Source organism: Equus caballus, unplaced genomic scaffold, assembly GCF_041296265.1.
Source record: "Equus caballus isolate H_3958 breed thoroughbred unplaced genomic scaffold, TB-T2T haplotype2-0001042, whole genome shotgun sequence".
Classification (NCBI taxonomy): domain Eukaryota; kingdom Metazoa; phylum Chordata; class Mammalia; order Perissodactyla; family Equidae; genus Equus; species Equus caballus.
In genome coordinates this window covers 246441-266552 of record NW_027222070.1, presented here as the reverse complement: position 1 = coordinate 266552, position 20112 = coordinate 246441, and the positions used below count along the sequence as shown (strand labels likewise).

Here is a 20112-nt window from a genome sequence, read left to right as displayed (position 1 = left end):
GTATTCAAGTGATGCAATAATTGTTTGCATATGTTTTACGGTAAAGCTATCTTTCTGATTCTTTATTACCTGGCTCTTGTGCCTTTAAACCTAACTTAAACCCTCTTGTAATCAGATTGTTATTTAATAGCCCTCATACTCACAGTTACTTTTTAAAAGTTGACAGGATATAAGTAATAAATAAAGTAATACATAGAATAAATAGATCACTTCATGTTAGGAGTTCAAAAAAATCAAGAACTGAACATCCTAGTAATGGTTACACTTTGCTTTTTATTTGTTTGTTTTTTGAGGAAGATTAGCCCTGAGCTAACATCTGCTGCCAATCCTCCTCTTTTTGCTGAGGAAGACTGGCCCTGAGCTAAGATCCGTGTCCATCTTCCTCCACTTTACATGTGGGATGCCTGCCACAGCATGGCTTGCCAAGCGGTGCCATGTCTGTACCCGGGATCCGAACCGGCACCTGGAATCTGAACTGGCAAAGCCCGGGTGGCCAAAGTGGAACTTGTGAACTTAACCACTGCGCCACGCCACGGGGCTGGCCCCTACACTTTGCTTTTTAAAGGTACAGCAATACATACCTGTTTGACTCTGGATAAATCACTTACCCTCTCAGGGCTAGTTTTCTTCATCATACAACAATGGGCTTTAATAACATTAGATCAGTGCTTTTCACATCTTTTTCTTCTTAGCAGAGAAACTTTCTTTTCAAATCTTACATGGAATTTCCAAATATAAACAGATAAAAGGAAGCTGCATGACTAAAGTCGGAGTTGAGGGCCAGAGGCCACTTACCAGGCTCCCCATTCACCAACCTTTCCTCCTCCAGTCTGTGGCAACTCCAGAGGTGCTGCAAGAGGTTCTGTACCACGTACTTTAAAAGCCACCAACTAAGTGCTGGAATATAGTCTTTGGTGGTTCTAAAATTCACTACGCACCACAGCCAAAGCTTTCCTATTCCTTATCCCTACAGCTTAGATAGAAACCTTGATACACTATTTTTAAAATTAGTACATGAAATGTGGTCAGAGTTTGCATGTTAAACCTAATGAGAAATTTAAAAAAATCTAAATAATTCTATTTGTATATCTGAATAAACTGTAAAATATGGTTTAAAAAGTTTTAAACATTATTAAAAATTATATATTCACAACATCCAGTAACATCAACAATGATACCATTAAGAGTCATAAGCTCTGTTCAACCAGCTGTCACAAATTCCTATTAGAAATTAGAATTAAAAATGAATAATTAAGAAGTAAATGACAAATTTTTTATTAATTCATCTTCACATCCCATGGAATATATCTCCTAGTCTCACTTTAACACAACACTGCTAAATACAAAATAAAAGATTCATACCTTTGTAGAGATTTTCATATAGGCTCTCAATGGTTAAAAGCAAGTTCTTTTCCATAACTAATCCAAATATAGCCAACCAATGTTTTCTAAAGCACTGTAATAAATGTATTAGAGTCCATGGTGGTTTCAAGTACAGCATCTAAAAAGTATTTAGAAAAAAATAGCATCTATTGATTTATTTATTATTCCTATTATTAAAAAGTACCTATTCAGGAATTCCTACATACATTTTTGGGCAAAATATAGTTAAATTCTTTTTAAACTAAAAAGATATTTTATTAAAGCCAATCATAATCTTAAAGGCTAATTCCATTGCAAATTGCTTTTGTAAAATTCATATTTGTATTAGTCCTTATAGTTTCAGAAACTATATGTGTGAAAAGCAAGCACAGTTCTAATTGGAAAAAGCATAGTTTTAACCAGCAAAGGGCATCAATCTACTTTTCAACACAGTCATTTCTTTGAGGAAATCAGTCTAGTTATTTCATATAATTGGAAAAAATCTATATAGAAAAAGTTGTCAACTATGCTCGACACTTGCTACACTCTTGCAAAGACATGTATAAAAAGAGACTGAGGGGCTGGCCCCGTGGCCAAGTGGTTAAGTTCTCCCGCTCCACTGCAGGCGGCCCAGTGTTTCATGAGTTCGAATCCTGGGCACGGACATGGCACTGCTCATCAAGCCACGCTGAGACGGAATCCCACGTGCCACAACTAGAAGGACCCAAAACTAAGAATATACAACTATGTACTGGGGGACTTTGGGGAGAAAAAGGAAAAAAATAAAATCTTTCAAAAAAAAAAAAGATTGATCACTTAGTACCTCAAGACGTCAGCATGGCCTTTTTGGAAGCATTCACATGCAATGATTTTCCTAGACTCTATTAGGAAATATCTAATTTATGTCAACCCTCCTAGAAGCATCTGATCATTCTTCATCTTGGTTCAACACTTGATAATAACCAAGCAGCAAACACATCATATTGGCAAACATTAGCATCTCCGTGAACATCTGGAATAGATACAGTCTATAGTTGATGGGGAATAATGTTTCTCCCAGCTATAAATGTCAACAGCAAACAAACCTTAAACTAAACTAAAAAGGCCACTATTGCCAAATGCTGTGTTTTACTGATTGCAGAAAAGATGTGAGTCTAAAGAAAATTCAAGATATCTTGCTAATAAGATCAAATTTATACTCTGATTCTCATATTTACATGACATAAGCCAAAATATATACTTCTTTGAATACATATTGCTAGGGGAATTCCCTATACAAGACATTTTGACTCACATATGAGAAATTTTTCTGAATTCAACTTCAGCTCCATGAGGCAAGGTGTTTGACACTAGTAGATTCACAATAAATATTTGTTCACTGAAAAAATGAATAAAATATAGTCCTGGTCTTTAGGAAATGTCCATCAATTAATTTTCAAAAGTATTTTCAAAACTTCAAAAAACCCATAATATTATATAGATTAGTACAATGAAGCTTACATTTTATACAAGAAATATTTCTTAAAGTAAGGTAACAAATCTTTAGCAATAAAAGAGAAATTTTCATCTATTAGGGTTGAAATAATCACCTCCATCCAAAGGTTTCCAAAAGCAATTTTCATTTCTGTTTCTAATATTGAAGATAAAGTTGTTCCAAGAGATTTTTCAAGGTCAGATATGATGCTTTCAAGTAGAATGAGTAGTCCAGAATTTGTAGATTCTTCCTCATAGCTCTCTTCCAAAGGTGCTGCTTCTTTAAAAAAAACAGTTACAGGCTTTATTTAGGACACGAATAGTAAACATTTCACATATACAGTTAGTATTAAGCCATAATTAATAAATACTTTATGTATATAATTAGTATTTGAATTACTTGGAAAACAAACCAATACTTTCTTTAGAAACATGTATCTCTAGTATACTTGTTTTAGATGCAAGATAAATATACTATGTTAGCCAATGCTTTATCTTTTTGACAAAAGGCAACTAAATATTTTTACTAAAATAGAAATTTAAGAAATGAGTGTGATATTTTAACTACAATTTTATTTTTATTTTCCACAAAAGGAAAAATTCAAAAAATGCTTTACATATATTTATAATAGAAAACCAAGAACTATGGATCAAAATGTTTTGCTTCCAAAAATAGTATATTTTTCCAATTGCTGCTCACATCAAGAAGGATGAAATATGTTATGAAAGCACCAAAATCTCCAGCTTAACTGCCTTTACACCCTCTCCTTTTAAAATGAGCTTTTATTATTTTAATTAATATCATTTCATTAACATTACTATTTTGATACCTGAAAAGAACTGCAATTTCTTTATTGGAAAATTCAAAATATTAAGTGGTTTATCTCTAGAAATACAAACTAAGGATTAAAAATGACAGTCATATAATGGGCAAACTGAAAGTATGTGACCCCTGAAAAACCATACACTGGAATATCCTGTTACCTCTAATAAATGCCATTTTGAATTTTATGACAAAAGAAATTTTATTACCAAAAAGGTCAAAAAGTAGCATGTGTACATATGAATTTTTCTATAATTATATGTAAAAGGTACATACAATATTAGAGATTTCAATAATTACACTCCACAGAGGAAAAAGGTGGGATGTATTTTTAAATTATGTCAGATTTAATATAATATACCATCAAATAACAAGCTATAGAACAGATTATTCTGGTCAAGAAAAAGAGATTAAACAACAGTATGGCCTTTTTTTTTAAGTATTAGTTTAAAATTAAAAAATAATTATTACTAGAGTCCTCAAGTTTCTCTATTACTGAGTTTTTACTGCATTAATAGAAGGTTATGAATATAAGGCTAATTGTAGAAAGAAACAAAAAAATTCTCTCCACCTCAAATGAATATTTCCTGTAGCTACTATTAATTTAAAAGCCATACTCTTCAAGGTACAAAATAGCATGCATACAGTGATTATAAATATGTAAAAATGTGAGTGTGCAGACAAAAATTCAAATTAATTTGTAAAAGTGTATGTAGAAGGCAATAATGTTAATTATGTTTTCTTTTGGATTACCATTATAGCATTCATTTATTTCTACCATTTATGTGCCAGCAAATATTCCAAACAATGTTATTTTAAATGTACAAGATGAAAATTTACTATTAATTCCAATTGTTATCAATAATCTTAGTATATAAAATAAGATATATTTCTAATTATTTGTAGTAAGAATACTACCTGCTTTCAATTGTTGCTTAGATATACAGGGCTGATGACATACATCTGTGTTCAGAGATAAGTTTAACAACTCTGCACTCAATTATTCTTTACTGAGTGACTTCACACCACTTATTAGGCCTTTGTTTCTTAAATTTCTATCATACCTAAGGTTGAGGTTAGGAGTAAAATATTTTTTTTTTTGTAAGATAAATCACACAGCAACTCAAAATACATGGGATCTAATCAGAGGTTGGTGATTCTCAGCATACATATTAACAAAGGATAGCAATTTTTTTAACAGAAAAGATAAAGGAATTAACACATAGCAGAGGCACATCATATGAGTTTTTGAGGATAATAATAATTATTATATATCAAAAGTTTTCCTGGTACCAGGCACTGTTCTAAGCACTTTACACATATCAATCCATTTAATTCTCACAACAAACCTCCTAGGTGGGAGTGGTACTAATCTTATCGCCATTTCACAGATGAGAACCTGAGGTGTAAAAAGTTTAAGTAACTTGTCCAAAGTTATACCTGGTACGTGGAAGCCGGATTTGAACACAAGAATACGATCATCCAAAAAGAAATAAATAGAGAGCCACAGTAAGAGAAATAATTTACACAGGGCAGGCAATTACAAATTTAGTCTGAGGGAGCATAAGACAAATGGTGTAAATTTGCTATTTGCAGAAAGAAGTCAGTATAATTAGAGCATAGTGCAGGAGACCAATTTACGTGGCTAGAGAGAAAGGCAAGGACCTTAACAAATGCAAAGACATTTTTAAGGGCTTCAATGGGGAAGTGACATGATCACATCTGTGTCTGTTAACTTGTTATTCTGGAGTCCAGCAGGCTTCCGGCTTGTTAATGGCAGAACAGCTTGATCAGACTAACTTTCCCACAGATGAGAATTAGAAAATCTGAACAACAACAGAAAACTATCTGAAGGCTCTCGAGAGCACTAAAATGTAGGCAGAAGCTAGAAGAGGGTCTACCCCAAGACAGACACTACACTGGTGAAAACAAGAAGTTTCTATCTTTTCGCCTGAGGGCATTCCCCAATTCATCAACGGCTTATGACAGAAAGCCACAGTCTTAGTGGCTTGAAATGTCAGAAGACAATGTTCAGGACTGGCCAGGGCAGATAGAAAGTTAAAGGCGAAACTGAAGAAGGGAGGAAACCACAGAGTAGGTGAGCCCTAAAAGCTGCACATAAATTCTGCCTAGAAAAAACAACACACTGCCAAGAGATGAAGCAATCAACAGAACCAGATTCTGATATGACACAGATGTTGAAGGTATCTGATTGGGAATTTAAAATAATTTTGATTAATATGCTAAAGGATATGGAAAAGTTAATGGAAAAGGGAAATAGCATGCAAAATCAAATGGGCAGTTTCCGCACAGATGAAAATTATAAGAATCAAATGGAAGTGGCTAGCAATTAAAAAAAAACAGTTATCAGAAATGAAGAATGCCTTTGACAGGCTCCTCAGCAGACTTGAAATACGTGAGGAAAGAAAAACAAATTTGAAGACAAGTCAACAGAAATTACCCAAACTGAAACAAAAAGAGACTAAAAGGTTAAAAAAACCAGAGCTGTGGGACAACATCAAACAGTCTAACATACACACATGTATTAGTTATCTACTGCTGTGTAACAAGTTATCCCAAAACTTAGCAACTTAAAACAAGCATTTATTCTCTCACAGCTCCTAAGAGTCAGGAATCTAGGAGCAACCTGACTGGATGGTTCTGGCTCAAGTTCTCTCACAAGGCAGGAGCATGGTATTGCCTAGGGTTGCAGCCATTTCAAGGTTAGTTGGCACTCATTCATGTGGCTGTTGGCAGGCCTCAGGCCCTCACTGGTTCTTGGCTGGAGGCTTCAGTTTCTCACTATGTGGGCCTCTCCAGAGGGCTGCTCACATCATGGCAGCCTGCTTCCCCAGAAGAAGTGATCCAAGAGAGAGAGGAAGAAAGAGAGTGACCAAGAAGGAAGTCCCAGTCTTTTATAACCTAATCGCAGAAGTAACATTATCAGTTCTGATGCCTGCTCTTTATTATGCAGTCAACTGAGCCTGGTATGGTGGAGGAGGGGACTACACATAGGCTTTAATACTAAGAGGCAGAGATCATTGGGGTGATCTTGGAGGCTGGCTACTACAATGTAATTCTGTAATAACAGAGGACAAAAAAAGGGAATGGAGCAGAAGAAATATCTGAAGAAATAACGACTAAGAATTTTTCAAAACTAAAGACAGGCACCAAACTACAGATCCAAGAAGCTCAGAGAACATCAAACAGCATAACTTCCTCTTCTCTACCCCGCCCCCACATACACAAACACACACCTGGGCACATCTGCTAAAAACTGCTAAAACAAACTGCTAAAAAAGCAAAAGACAAAGAAAAAAATCCTGAAAACAATGAGAGGGAAAAAAGACACATTATATAAAGAGGAATCAAAACAATTATAGCAGACTTCTCATCAGAAACCACACAAGCTAGAAGAAAATGGAGTGACATCTTTGAAATACCAGAAGAAAAAAAGTCAACCAGAATTGCATATCCAGCAAAAATACCTTTCAAAAATAAATAATAAATAATGACATTATCAGGCAAACAAAACTAGAAAATTCATTGCCAACAAACTTACACATGTCAAAGAAAGTTGTTTAGGCAGAAAGAATATGATACCAGACAAAAACCTGAATCTATAAAAAGCAATGAAAAGTGCTAAAAATGGAATGAAAGATTAAAATATTCATCTTTTTATTTTTAAATGCTTTAAACAGTAAATGACTGAAGCAAAAATAGTAGCAAAGTACTATGTGTTTATTATTTCATAAAGGTAAAATATATGACAATGACATCACAAAGCATGAGAGAAAGAAATTGGGAATATACTGTTATAAGATCCTTACACCTCATGTGAAGCAATATAATATTATTTGAAAGTAGGCTTGGATCAAGTAAAGACGTATATTGTAAACACTAGGGAAACCATTAAAAGTTTTTTCAAAAGGTATAAATAAATCAATAATGGAGATAAAATGGCACCATAAAAAATAACCTAAGAAAGAAAAGAGAAGAAAAGAGCAGATGAAACAAATAGAAAATAATTAGCAAAATGGTAGATTTTGATCCAACCAAATAAATCAATGATATAAACTCATCAATTAAAAGACAAAAATTGTCAGCTTGGACAAAAGTACCAACTCTATGCCATCCTCAAAAAACTAAAGACTCAGATAGTAAATAGATGTAAACAGATGGAAAAAGATATACCACATAAATACTAACCAAAACAAAACTGGAATAGTGATCTTAACACTAAACAAAGGAGACTTCAGAACCAGGAATATTGTCAGAAACAAAGAGAGATATTATATAATGAGAAAGGGGTAAATTCTCCAAGAAGAAAATCCTAAATAATCCTAAATTTGTATCCATCTTACTACAGAGTTTCATAATATATGAAGTAAAACAAATAGAACTGAAAAGAGAAGTAAACAAATCCACAATTATAGTTGGAGATTTCCATACTCTTCTCTCAGTAATCGTAGAATAAGTAGACAGATAATAAGAAAAGTTATAGAAGACCCAAACAACACTATCAACCAACTTGACCTAATGGAAGTTTATAGAATACTCCACCCACAAGAGCAGAATATACATTCTTTTAAGTGCACATAAAACATTCACCAACGTAGACCATATTCTTGGCCATAAACAAACTTTAACAAATTTAAAAGAATAGAAATCCTATAAATTATGTTTTCAAGCCATAGTAGAATTAAAGTACAGATAAATAACAAAAAGATAACTGGAAAAATTGCAAATATTTGGAATTAAGCAGCAACATCTAAATGACCTATGGGTCAAAAAGGAAATCATAAGGGAAGTTATAAAGGATATTGAATTGAATAAAAATAAACAAACAACATATCAACATTTGTGGGATGCAGCTAAAGCAGTGCTTAAAAAGAAATCTACAGCAGTCTCAAATAAATGACTTAGCTTCCACCTTTAGAAACTAGAAAAAGAGCACAAAGGGGCAATGGAAGTGTTCTATATATCAAGGAGGATGCGGGCTACACCAGTGTACCCACTGTCACCATTGTAGAGTTAAGATTTGTGCATTTTAATATTGTATGTTCTTCCTCAAAAAAAAAAAAAGAACTGTATGAAGATAACCATATGGGGAACAGAGAGTGGATGGAAATATAGATAGAAGACGGCAGAATTACGGTAATTGTTGCAGCTGGGTACTTTGGAGTTTATCAGCTCTCTTTCATTTTGAATATGTTGAAATTCTCCATAATGAAATTTTTTAAATTAAAAATTTAAAAATACCATTATTACTTTTTGAAGAGTAAATGAAGGAGAGCTAGTGTAGAAGTAGAGAGCATAATTAATCTTAGAGTAGAAAAGGAAGAAAAGAGGAAAAATAACATGGCTTGACATAGGATGGTGGCAGGGGAGATAAAGAAAAGACCATACAAGACTCGCGAATTGACTGGATATAGATTATGAGGGAAAGGCAGGTATCAAAAATGACTCTGAGTTTTCTGGCTTTAGCAAATGGGTGGAAGGTGGGACTTTTTGTTCAGATGGAAACAGTTTAGAAGGAAAGATCAGGAGTTCATTTCTGAGACAGTACGTCCCAGATGTCTGTGAGACATCCAAGTAGAGATATCAAATAAGTAGATGAATGTACTAGTCTAGAGTTTAGAAGAGAGATATGGACTGAAGTTACTAACAAGGGTTGCTGGCCCATATTTAGGATTGTAAATGTAAGTAGAGCACTTAGAATGAGGTATAGTATATAGTATGATAGAAGGGTTCTCCTTTACTATCATTATCAATTAATATTAATTATCATCTTCATCATCCATTTAAGCAATATAAATGTATCCTTATAATAAGGAGGTGTGACTTACACAGTAGGCATGACTATCACCCTTTATAGGAAAAAATAAAAATAAAAACAGGCTCATGTGGAGCATGATAACGCCAGAATGAAAAGTAAGGTGTGACGCATGGATAAGGATAACAGATTGGAGGTTACCAGAGAAGGGGATTCGGGGAGGGTGAAAGGGGTAAATGGACACATATGTGTGGTGACAGATAAAAACTAGACTATTGGTGGTATACATGATGCAGTCTATATAGAAACGGATATATAATAATGTATGTGTGTGTGTGTGTGTGAGAGAAAGATTGCCCCTGATCTAATATCTGTGTCAATCTTCCTCTATTTTGTACATGGGAGGCTGCTACAGTGGTGTGTAGGTCCACACCTGGGATCCAAACCTATGAAACCCAGGCCACAGAGCACACAAACTTAACCACTACACCTCTGGGCTGGCCCCACATAATAAACTACATCTGAAATTTGCACAATATTATAAGCCAATATGACCTCAATAAAATGATTTTTTTTAAAAGTAAGGTTTGATTACAAATGTTCATTTCACTACAAAATGTTACATCTGTTAATCCCAAAACACTGATTGCAGAAATAATGGAGAGTTGATAAAGTCTCTTCAATTTAATTTTCATTCTAAGTTGAACTTTAAAAAATTACATAACAATTATCTCTCAAATCTAGCTTATCTCAAATTCAAACTGATCAACATATTACTAGTTCTATTTCAGCCTTGAACAAACTCCAAAACGATATATTATGTCCTTCATCAAAAAATAATTTAAAACCTAGAGATAGAAATCTCTAATATTTCATTTAATGCCAAAATGAATAACATCTTTGAAGACAGCTGAAATGATAACTGACCAAGCCCCATTACAAGAAAAATCTTAGGGCTCTTCATTTCTATAATCACTCCATTTCACAGAGAATTCAGGCACAATCATGAAATTGTAAAACTCCCATTTTGCAGTGAATAAAATTCAGACTAAAGCTGCAAATTAAAATTGCTCTGCTTGGTTCCTTCAGAGCTTTTTCTCACATATGATGAATACAATTTTGCTTAACATTGTTAGTTTTACCTTAGAATTAAGTTATGAAAATATCACTTGGGAACGGAAGAAAGGAAGGAGGAGGAAGGAAGGAGGAGGAAAAACTCTTATAGAGAGCATCTGATGTACTAGGCACAACTTTAAGTCCTTTATATATATATATTTTTTTTTCTCTAAATACTCACAATAACCTCACGAGGCAAGTATTATTATTCTCCCTATATTTTACACGTAAGAAAACTAAGTGAAGCAACTTTCCAAGGTCACAAAGCTGATAAGTGGCAGACCCAGGACTCCAACTCCAACCCCATAACAGGCACCCAGGACATAAGTGTTACATAACCTACCCTCCCCAACAAACTAATTAGTCGATTAAATAAGCTTCTTGCCTCATGACCAAAAAGTGTCAGATTTTTATTTCTGAACTATTTTACTGGGATATTAAATTGACTTTCCCCTGCTTTTTCAAAAGTCTTCTAAATATCATACAAATTAAATTGAAATGAAATTTCATGAGATTCAAATCTCATTCTTCTATAGCTACACATTATAAGAATGTGAGATATAATTGAATATGCTTACCGGCAGATTTAGAAAATTATGCATGTTTCAGATCCTTGGTATGGTGGATACAGTATGATTTTTAAAAATTCTTTGGGATAAGTTGCTATTAAAACAAAAAGAGTAAAATGACTATGAAACTCACATGCACAGAATAACAAGAGAACAAGGGAATAATTCCTGGTACTGAAGACAGCATTTTAATACTCAATCATCATTGTTCTCGTCACTCAATCCATCTGCAAATTTAACAAAAGCAACAATCAATCAGCACACTAAAATTCCAGATACTGGGGCTGGCCCCGTGGCCGAGTGGTTAAGTTCGCGGCTCCGCTGCAGGTGGCCCAGTGTTTCGTTGGTTCGAATCTGGGCGCGGACATGGCACTGCTCATCAAGCCACGCTGAGGCAGCGTCCCACATGCCACAACCAGAACGACCCACAACGAAGAATGTGCAACTATGTGCCAGGGGGCTTTGGGGAGAAAAAGGAAAAAAAAATCCAGATACTATATGAACAATCTAGGCTGTGTTTACAAATCAAAAACATCTAAAAGAAAGAAAACTTTTTAAATAAAAAGAGGAAGGTAAGACACAGTAAAATAATGCCATGAAAATTCTAGATCTAGAATTCAGTAGCATATAGTCATGGGTTTAACAAAGTGGTTAGTTTACTGCTAAAATGGAATAAGATATGCCTATTCAGGAACACAAAGGAAAGAAACATAATCAGCAAGTTAAGTGCCATACTAGAAACCAAATGCTATGAATTCTAGTCTCAGTTCAGTCACTTAGAGATTATAAGTAAATTAGGCGATTACATCATGCTTAAAGCTATCTCAACTTAAAAGACGTTTTTAGGATACATGGGGTTGGAAAAGACACTTAAAACTGCAAGAATAGTCATGAAGTATTTATTGAACAAATATTTTTGAGCATCTGCTCAGGTACTATTCAAAAGTGAACCAAACAAAGTCTCTGGAAACAGACGAATCTGGGTTTGAATCCCTGCTTTCTCACTTACCAGTACAATAATGAGCAACTGCTCTACCAGCAACAGAACCACTTTCATGTGTCTGCTTTTCCTTAACCTCTAAGCAACAACATTTAGAGATGTACTGGAGAAGGCAATACGGGCCCCAGGCAAAGAATACAAAAGTGATTTCTAACAAATGTTAATTAATGGCTGACAGAGGGTCCAGTGGCTTTCTTCAAGCTTTAAAGCACGTAGTAAGAGCTTGGTTTTTGTGAAAATAATGTTATATGTTGAAATAGGACCATAGACAGTGTTTCTCATAAGTCCTTATACCACCTGCTTCAGAATTCTCTAGGGGGCTTGCAGATTGCAGGACCACACCCTAGACGCACTTCTGGAAAAGAATCTTGGCAAGTCTCTTAACACACTAAAATTCAAGACGTACCAGCCAATGAGCCTCAACTTTTTTCCCAGATTACAACCTTTTTTCCCTCAACTTTTGGCCTATATTACTTAGTCCTTCAAACATTCAAATTAGAAAACTCATTCATTCATACAGTAGATATTTATACAGGGCCTGATCTGTGCCAGATCCCTGTGCTAAGTAACTAGATATGCAAAGACCAATTCTTTAGGAGCTCACAATCTCGTCGCAGTCTAGATAGAACTCAACTGATCTCAGCGTGAGCCTGAGGGAGAGAGATGATTCAGTTCTTTAATCAGCAGTGAGCCAGACAGACGTATGTTACAGCAGCCAATTTTCCTGCTTTTAGCTCACAGAGCAAATACCATAATAATGCAAAATGGGCAGCTCAAAATCATTAGTTAACTTTAAACAACTCAATTCAGCAGATGAAAGGAGGATTAAAGGTTACAGTACCCTGCTCTAAAGGTATCAAAGTTCAGCATGTTATCTGCTCTCTCACCTTTTTAGGATACATGGGGTTGGAAAAGACACTCAAAACTGCAAGAATAGTCATGAAGTATTTATTGAACAAATATTTTTGAGCATCTGCTCAGGTACTATTCAAAAGTGAACAAAACAAAGTCTCTGGAAACAGACGAATCTGGGTTTGAATCCCTGCTTTCTCACTTACCAGACGTATAACCTTGGGCAAACTGCTTAACCAGGAGGTTTAAAGGAGGAAATTGATATGAAGCACTTGGCCCAACATATGGCAACAGCATGTGCTTTTTAAGTTATATATACTTACTAAGAGTCAGCTTAAATGGCACCTCAACAGCAATGACCTATACTGACATACAACACCAAAACAAATTCTGTATAAACTACAGTTAATATGATTTTTAATACTAAATAGAATTTAAGCCTCTCAGCAGCAGGCTGTGTGTGTTTCATTCACTGCTGCAGCCCCAACACTTACAACAGCATTGGCACAAATATTTGGCAAATAAATGAATCAACAAAAAATATAATAAAAGAAAACATAAAAATGATGGAACAAACGTCTGGTAGGGGAGGTGGCATATAACTTTATTTTTGCCTTTAATTATTTTTACCTTATTATAAAAATAAAATAACTATAGAAAATCAGGAAAATTCAGAAAATATAAAGAAAATTAAAATAACTCATAATTCATCAGCTAAATATAACCAACATTCACTAAGTATATATGCATAATCTAACAAATTTGGAGTTGTACTTTATATTCTTTTAAATCGTATTTTGTTTAATATTACATTTGATTAACATTTTTCAAAATATAGTATTCCCTCACATGGCTATAGCATCGTATATAACTTCTCCAATTGTTACATTTTCAAATTTTTTGCTATATAAATAATGCTGTGGTGAACACTATTTATATAAATCACTGTGAGCATCTCTATTTCTTTAGGATACATTTCTAGAAAGAGAATTATATCTTTAGGCTTCTTGATCCACACTGATAAATTGCTCTCCTGAAAGTTACTAACTCATATTCCTAAAGCCCTGAACTGTAAGTATTCCCAGCAGCTGCTGAGAAGGAGGAACTTTCTAAACTTAGAAGCAATAAAAAAAAAAAAGGAAAAAGTGAAAGCTACAAAATAAAAATTTTTATACATGGGAAATTAATAATATTAAAAACAACAAACAGGAACATATTTGCAGCAAACAATGGGCTGACTAGTTGTATTTCTTCTTTTGTGAATTACCTATTAATAATCTTTGTCCATTTAGGGGAAGAGAATTTTACATATTCCAATCAACCTGCATAAGCTTTTCATATAATGAAGACATGAGAGAATTATCACCTACTGCAGGCCATGAGCAATCAAGTACTATAATGTAACATATTAACCAATCTTCACAACCACTTTTTGATCTGGAGGTTATTAGCTCAGGGCCAGTCTTCCTCAAAAAAAAAAAAATGGGGCTAATAAAATTATCTTCCACAAGTACTATAAGGTTTGAATGAGATATTAGCTGTAAAGCACTTGGAAAAGGGTCTGGAGAATAATGGTCATATAAGTGTTATCTATAATTATCATTAATATCTATATCATTATATAATAAAATGTATTTTGCATCAACAAACTAAAAACAATAAAATATTAAGAGTAAGAAAAATTCCACCGCTTATAAGGACTGGGGCTTTACCAAAATGATAGCTTAGATCAGGGATTAGTTTTGTTAACTGTGGGGCTGTTTAAAATAAAAAGTCTTGGGGCCGGCCCCATGGTTGAGTGGTTGTTTGCGTGCTCCACTTCAGTGGCCTAGGGTTTCACCGGTTCAGATCCTAGGCATGGACATGGCCGCTGGTCAGGCCATGTTGAGGGGCGTCCCACATGCCACAACTAGAAGGACCCACAACTAAAATACACAACTATGTACTGGGGGGATTTGGGGAGAAAAAGCAACAAGAAAATAATAATAAAATAAAAAGTCTTATCTGTTAGTAACACATACCAAAGTATTTATGGGTAAAAATGATATGATATGTTATCTGGGGTTTGATTCAAACTACTGCAGGAGTTCCAGGAGTTGGGGGAGAAGTAGAAAAGAAAATGAGAAAATAAACAATAGCAAAATGTGGAAAACAAGTGATAGGTACATAGGGATTCATTATATTATTCTCTTCTGCATTTGAAATTTTTCATAAAGAAAAGTAAAAAAAAGACTAAGATGTCCAATTTAATACAATGTGTTTAAATATTTTAACATTTTATTGATTCTAATAAGTCATATTTACTCATGGTTTTCCTTTAAAAGCTCTGAAACATCATACGAACTTACTTCTCAAAATGCATAAGCACTGTATCTGGGATATACCAAGAGCTAATAAATATTTGCAAAGGGAATGAATGAATGGATGGTGGAAGCCTTTTTTTCTCAAAGATTTAAGACTAAATAGCTGTGCCAAAAGGCTTCTCAGGATTAATATCATGATTAGATTCAGTTTTGGACAAAGTCTTTCATGTCTTATAGTGAAATATGGGTACAGTAAATAACATAAATCCATGATATTTAAAATAATGTGAATCTACATATACAAATAATTCTGAGTTGGGAAGAAACAAATTTTTGAAGCATGAAATAAATCCTCTACACGTGTATATAACAGTGTTGCTCTACACACAGATTTTTTTCTAAAAAATGTTTTATAAAACATAAAAAACATACTTGGTTCTAAGACTAGAGTGATTTAAAAATGATGTAAAAGATGTAAAAGAAACTAATACAGAAAAAAAATTAGGAGGAAATCTATAGACCTTTATTATAAGAACACCTGCTTACTATAGATTCTGACAAACGAGAGGAAAACAGTGCCTGCTTCTGCATCATACTAACTGCATACAGTGACAGACTAGAAACCCAGATCACTTACTGGCCTCATCACTCAACAATGATCTTTACAAAAGGAATTCAAAGTACTGTAATATAGACAACTATACGTTAGAACTATGTTGTCACTATCTGTGAAATACACACATAACCTAAGGTGGTCTAGGAGAAAAAGAAAAAGAAAAATCAAAGACCCCCAAAACCAAAGCCTAATAGAATACCCCAAACGATCACTGTGTTCTGCATTTCACATTCCAATTGTTATAAGTTTCTTAGAAGTTCTGCACCATTTCCCTCCAACGAGTCAGCACCCAAACAAATCTTAATCAGGAAGGACCGTGAGAGAACAATACTTACAAAGTTTTTGAGATTCGAGTTGTATTGACTGACCCCATAGCTTTCGATCTTGATCTTTGAGACTGTCATTGATGAAATGAACTGCAGGTATGGCTTTGTGCTGGGCATGTTTTATCAGTTTTCCTGCCTTCATACGATCTAGCTCTTGCACAACAACCCAGGGAATTATTAATACAAGTCTGTCAAAGCCTGAAAAATGAAAAGATTTCTTAGAAGTCAACAAGTACTTATTACTAAATTGAACTGCTGTAGGAGAATTTGAAGTTTTTTAAAGTAAGGAATTCACAACCTAAACAAAGAGATAATACATAAAAAATGAAAATTAAAAATAGATGTAAGTGTCAAAAGAATGTTACAAAAACAAATACTATTCGATATCAAACAAGAGAAGTTTAGATTGCTGGGTTAACCTGTGAAGGCTCTGTTGTTGTTGTTTTTTTTTACTTAAGCTGATTATGCTTAATACATATGTGCTTAATAGCATACCGAAATGGAAACATACGTGGGGAAAAAACCCCACATCACTGTTAATATAAAATATCAACTCAAATAAGAAAATCAGAATCAGTAAATGTTTTATAAATACCTGTGATTTCTGTTGTCTTCAAAATTTTAGCAAATTTGAGATGATTCATCAGAATATCTGTATCAATTACGATTAGAAGCTTTTTGTCTGAAGCAGTATTTGCTAGAGAAAACAGCAAAGTTAGGATTTGATGACACCTCATAATAGAGTTGTATAATAACTAAAATTTCGATATCACAGAACTTTGAGAGCATTCTTAAGAGAAGGTATTCCTTTAGACAACAATAACAAAGGTAAATTTACTCCAATTCTTATTTAAGAACAGTAATCAGTGTTTAATTATCCACTCGCAGAATATTATGAATTGCTGCATTTTGACTTCAGCTGAATATGATAAATGGGTGAATTTTCAATCATAAACTAACCTGCCCTAGTAGTAACTATGTTGCCAAACACTGTCCTGCATCACTGGTAATTGTGTGCTTAGGAATTATAAGTTAATTTTCAATATACTCTGAGTAAAATATAATTGAAAAGATAAATATGTGTAAAAGAAAGAAAACGTAATAATACTAGCATTTTTATTTCATAGGGCCAGTGTGAGGATCAGATAAGTTAATGCACAGGAAACACTTAGTAAACTGAAAAATGCAATGTGAATGTAACACAGCATTACTATTTTTATAAACACAAATCGAGAGAGTATACCAACAGATTTTGGATAATATCTATCATTATCTTCTCCCGTAGGGAGAATGATCAAAATTTTATATATAAGAAATCCATGAATAGAAATACCTTTGAGCAATTTGCATTATTTCTGATCAGTGCTTTACATAAATGAAATTGTTAAAAGTTATGATTAAGAGCAAGAATAAAAGACAACTCACAACTCTGATTACCGCCCCTTGGCAAAAAGAGAAAGCGAAAATCTTTCTAACCATCTAATAATGTGAGATATATAAAACAAATGATGATAAGACAAATATTAGACCTTATCGTTGTAGCCAAAAGAAATATATTGTCTTAATTTTTAAGAAAGCACAGGAGATCATGAACATTATCATATGCATATAGAGTGTACCAGCAGAAGAATGTACATCATCTTCCACCAAGTCAATTTCCATCCTCGTTAACTCTCCAGAAGGTGGAAGCACAGGTAAATCCACACTTTTTCCCACATGCGCAGCACGAGGCTCTTCTACTATCTGCATCTACATTGTAAAGGACTCACAGTAAAATAGTTTGAATTATTTAGTCTGCAGATTAACAAGAGAAGACAGCAATTAACTCACTTAAGACGAGATGATTTGTGGAAATAAAGAAATTGACAAAAATATGGAGACAGCATGGTAAAAGAATACAGATTGTAAACACACACAGGGTTTCTAAAAATAGGTCTTTTCTCATTACTTTAATCTTAGGCAAGCAAGTTATACAACTGCCTTGAGTCTCAGTTTATGCATCTACAAAACAGGAATGTTAAATACCTATTCCCCTTGAGCATTTGTGTGAGGATTAAGTGAGATAATGTGACGCTCTCACCGAGCCTAGTACATAGTAGACGTTCAAAATAACTTAATTCTCATTCCTATTAGCACTTCAAAGTATTTTAGGAGCCAAATATGTTTTTATGTGGATGGTGAGTGCTCTTCTTGAGATTTCTAAGATAGTTTATGAACCATCACAAACTGAAGTCTAGCTCTCAAGACCCTTCTCACTTAGGGGGAGTAGTTCCCTGATGTATTTTGATCCAAAGAAATGAAAATATAATCTGGCTTTAGAGCAAAGGGCAGAGATCTTTCTTCTACCAAGCAGCACTGACCCAGAAGACAGAAAAATACGAAAATTTGAATGCTGTCACAAATAAAAAGCAATCAACATGGTTTTAAAGTCTTCTTTAAATAGAAAACACAAAGTATTCTATGAATCTAATTTTAATTTAGGACCAGAGACCATAAAATCCTATGCAACAACTCTGAGGGTCAATCAGGAGATTCTAGCAGGGAAATGAAGCAGCAGGTAAAAATAAATATGCAGCACTCTCATTTTCACTGAACAACATTTTCATGTTATTGCTAATTAGAAAAAGGAGGCGGAAACACGTTAATATCATACTGCATTTTGGCAAGCCTAGGCATAAGCATGCCAAAAGTGTGATAACACTAAATAAAAATCGACATAACTTGTGAGCCATAGGCTGCATGCTCTTCATTCAAAACAGATTAGAGCTTATCAGAAACAAAGGCAAAAAGGTGATCAAGTAAATGTAAATACTTTTCCAAATAGTTTTCCATCACTTCATAAAAACTTATATATTGATTTAAGTAGCGATCACTGTTATTTTTATATCACCGAGGTTTTTATGGTCATTATTTCTAATTAAAACTAGAACTGTTTGACATAATTTCATTAAAAATCTTCCAAAAAATAAGTATTTGAGTAACCTCTTGATCTGTATCTTGAATACTTTCAAGGGACACTGAAGAACACGGTGCTTCAAAACTCTGAAACGCAAAGTAATTTTATTAGTTAAGAATGAAGCAGATACCCAGGGTAGGTTTTCCAGCCTGGGCACTGTTGACACTTGGGGTCAGATAATTCTTTGCTTTGGGGGCTGTTCTGCACATTGTAGCATGTTTAGCGGTATCTCTGGCCTCAGCCCACTAGATATCACTAGCACGACCCGCTCCTTCTCCTGACAATCAACAATGTCTCCACGAAGGCAAGTGCCGAATGCCCCCTAAGGGGCAAAACTACCCTCAGATGAGAAACTGCCCCTAGAATAGAAAAGCCTCATTCTGTTAAGTCATGAAAGATGGTAGAAATTCTTTAGGGTTTTCTCATTCATATATGCATTCCTACAAATATTCATATTCTGAGGAAAAAACTATATGCCACTCTAAGAAATAGAAAGAACCATGGCAAAGGTAAACAGGCTGGCCTTCGGTGGTGGGAAGTTTTCATCCAGAAGTAACTGAGCCATTTCTAAAAGGGACATGACAAAACAACAAAGGGAACTTGAAGATTATAACATGGTTGAGGAGGAAAAGCCAAAAACGCACAATTGTATTACACAGGGGTGGAGCACCAGAGGTTTGTGCTTTATTTCTGGTCTTCCAGCAGAGATTGAAAATCTCTCCACTAACTCCAGTGTCTCACTGGCACTTTTGCTGAGTGGACGAGACCTACCTGACCCTACAAACCAGTAGGGAACTTGGCAAAAGACACTACTAAACCAAATTATCTTCTAAGAATTCTCCAAGTTAACACCAAACTCACATGTATTTTACAGGAGGCTACACATGGTACAAATTACAGACCCTCTTTAAACAAGTGTATCGAATGTTGCTTCATTGGG

At 34.3% G+C, this 20112-nt stretch overlaps 1 long non-coding RNA gene across 1 annotated transcript; it reads right to left on the bottom strand.

Annotated features, from left to right (window-relative positions):
* Positions 1 to 758: 758 nt before the first annotated feature.
* Positions 759 to 18278, bottom strand: LOC138922528 (uncharacterized). The gene is made up of 5 exons (XR_011435614.1): positions 17836 to 18278; positions 16812 to 16913; positions 16226 to 16414; positions 2952 to 3115; positions 759 to 1501 (listed from the first exon to the last, which is right to left on the bottom strand). It is a non-coding gene; the product is annotated as an uncharacterized lncRNA (long non-coding RNA).
* Between the last annotated feature and the right edge of the window lie 1834 nt (positions 18279 to 20112).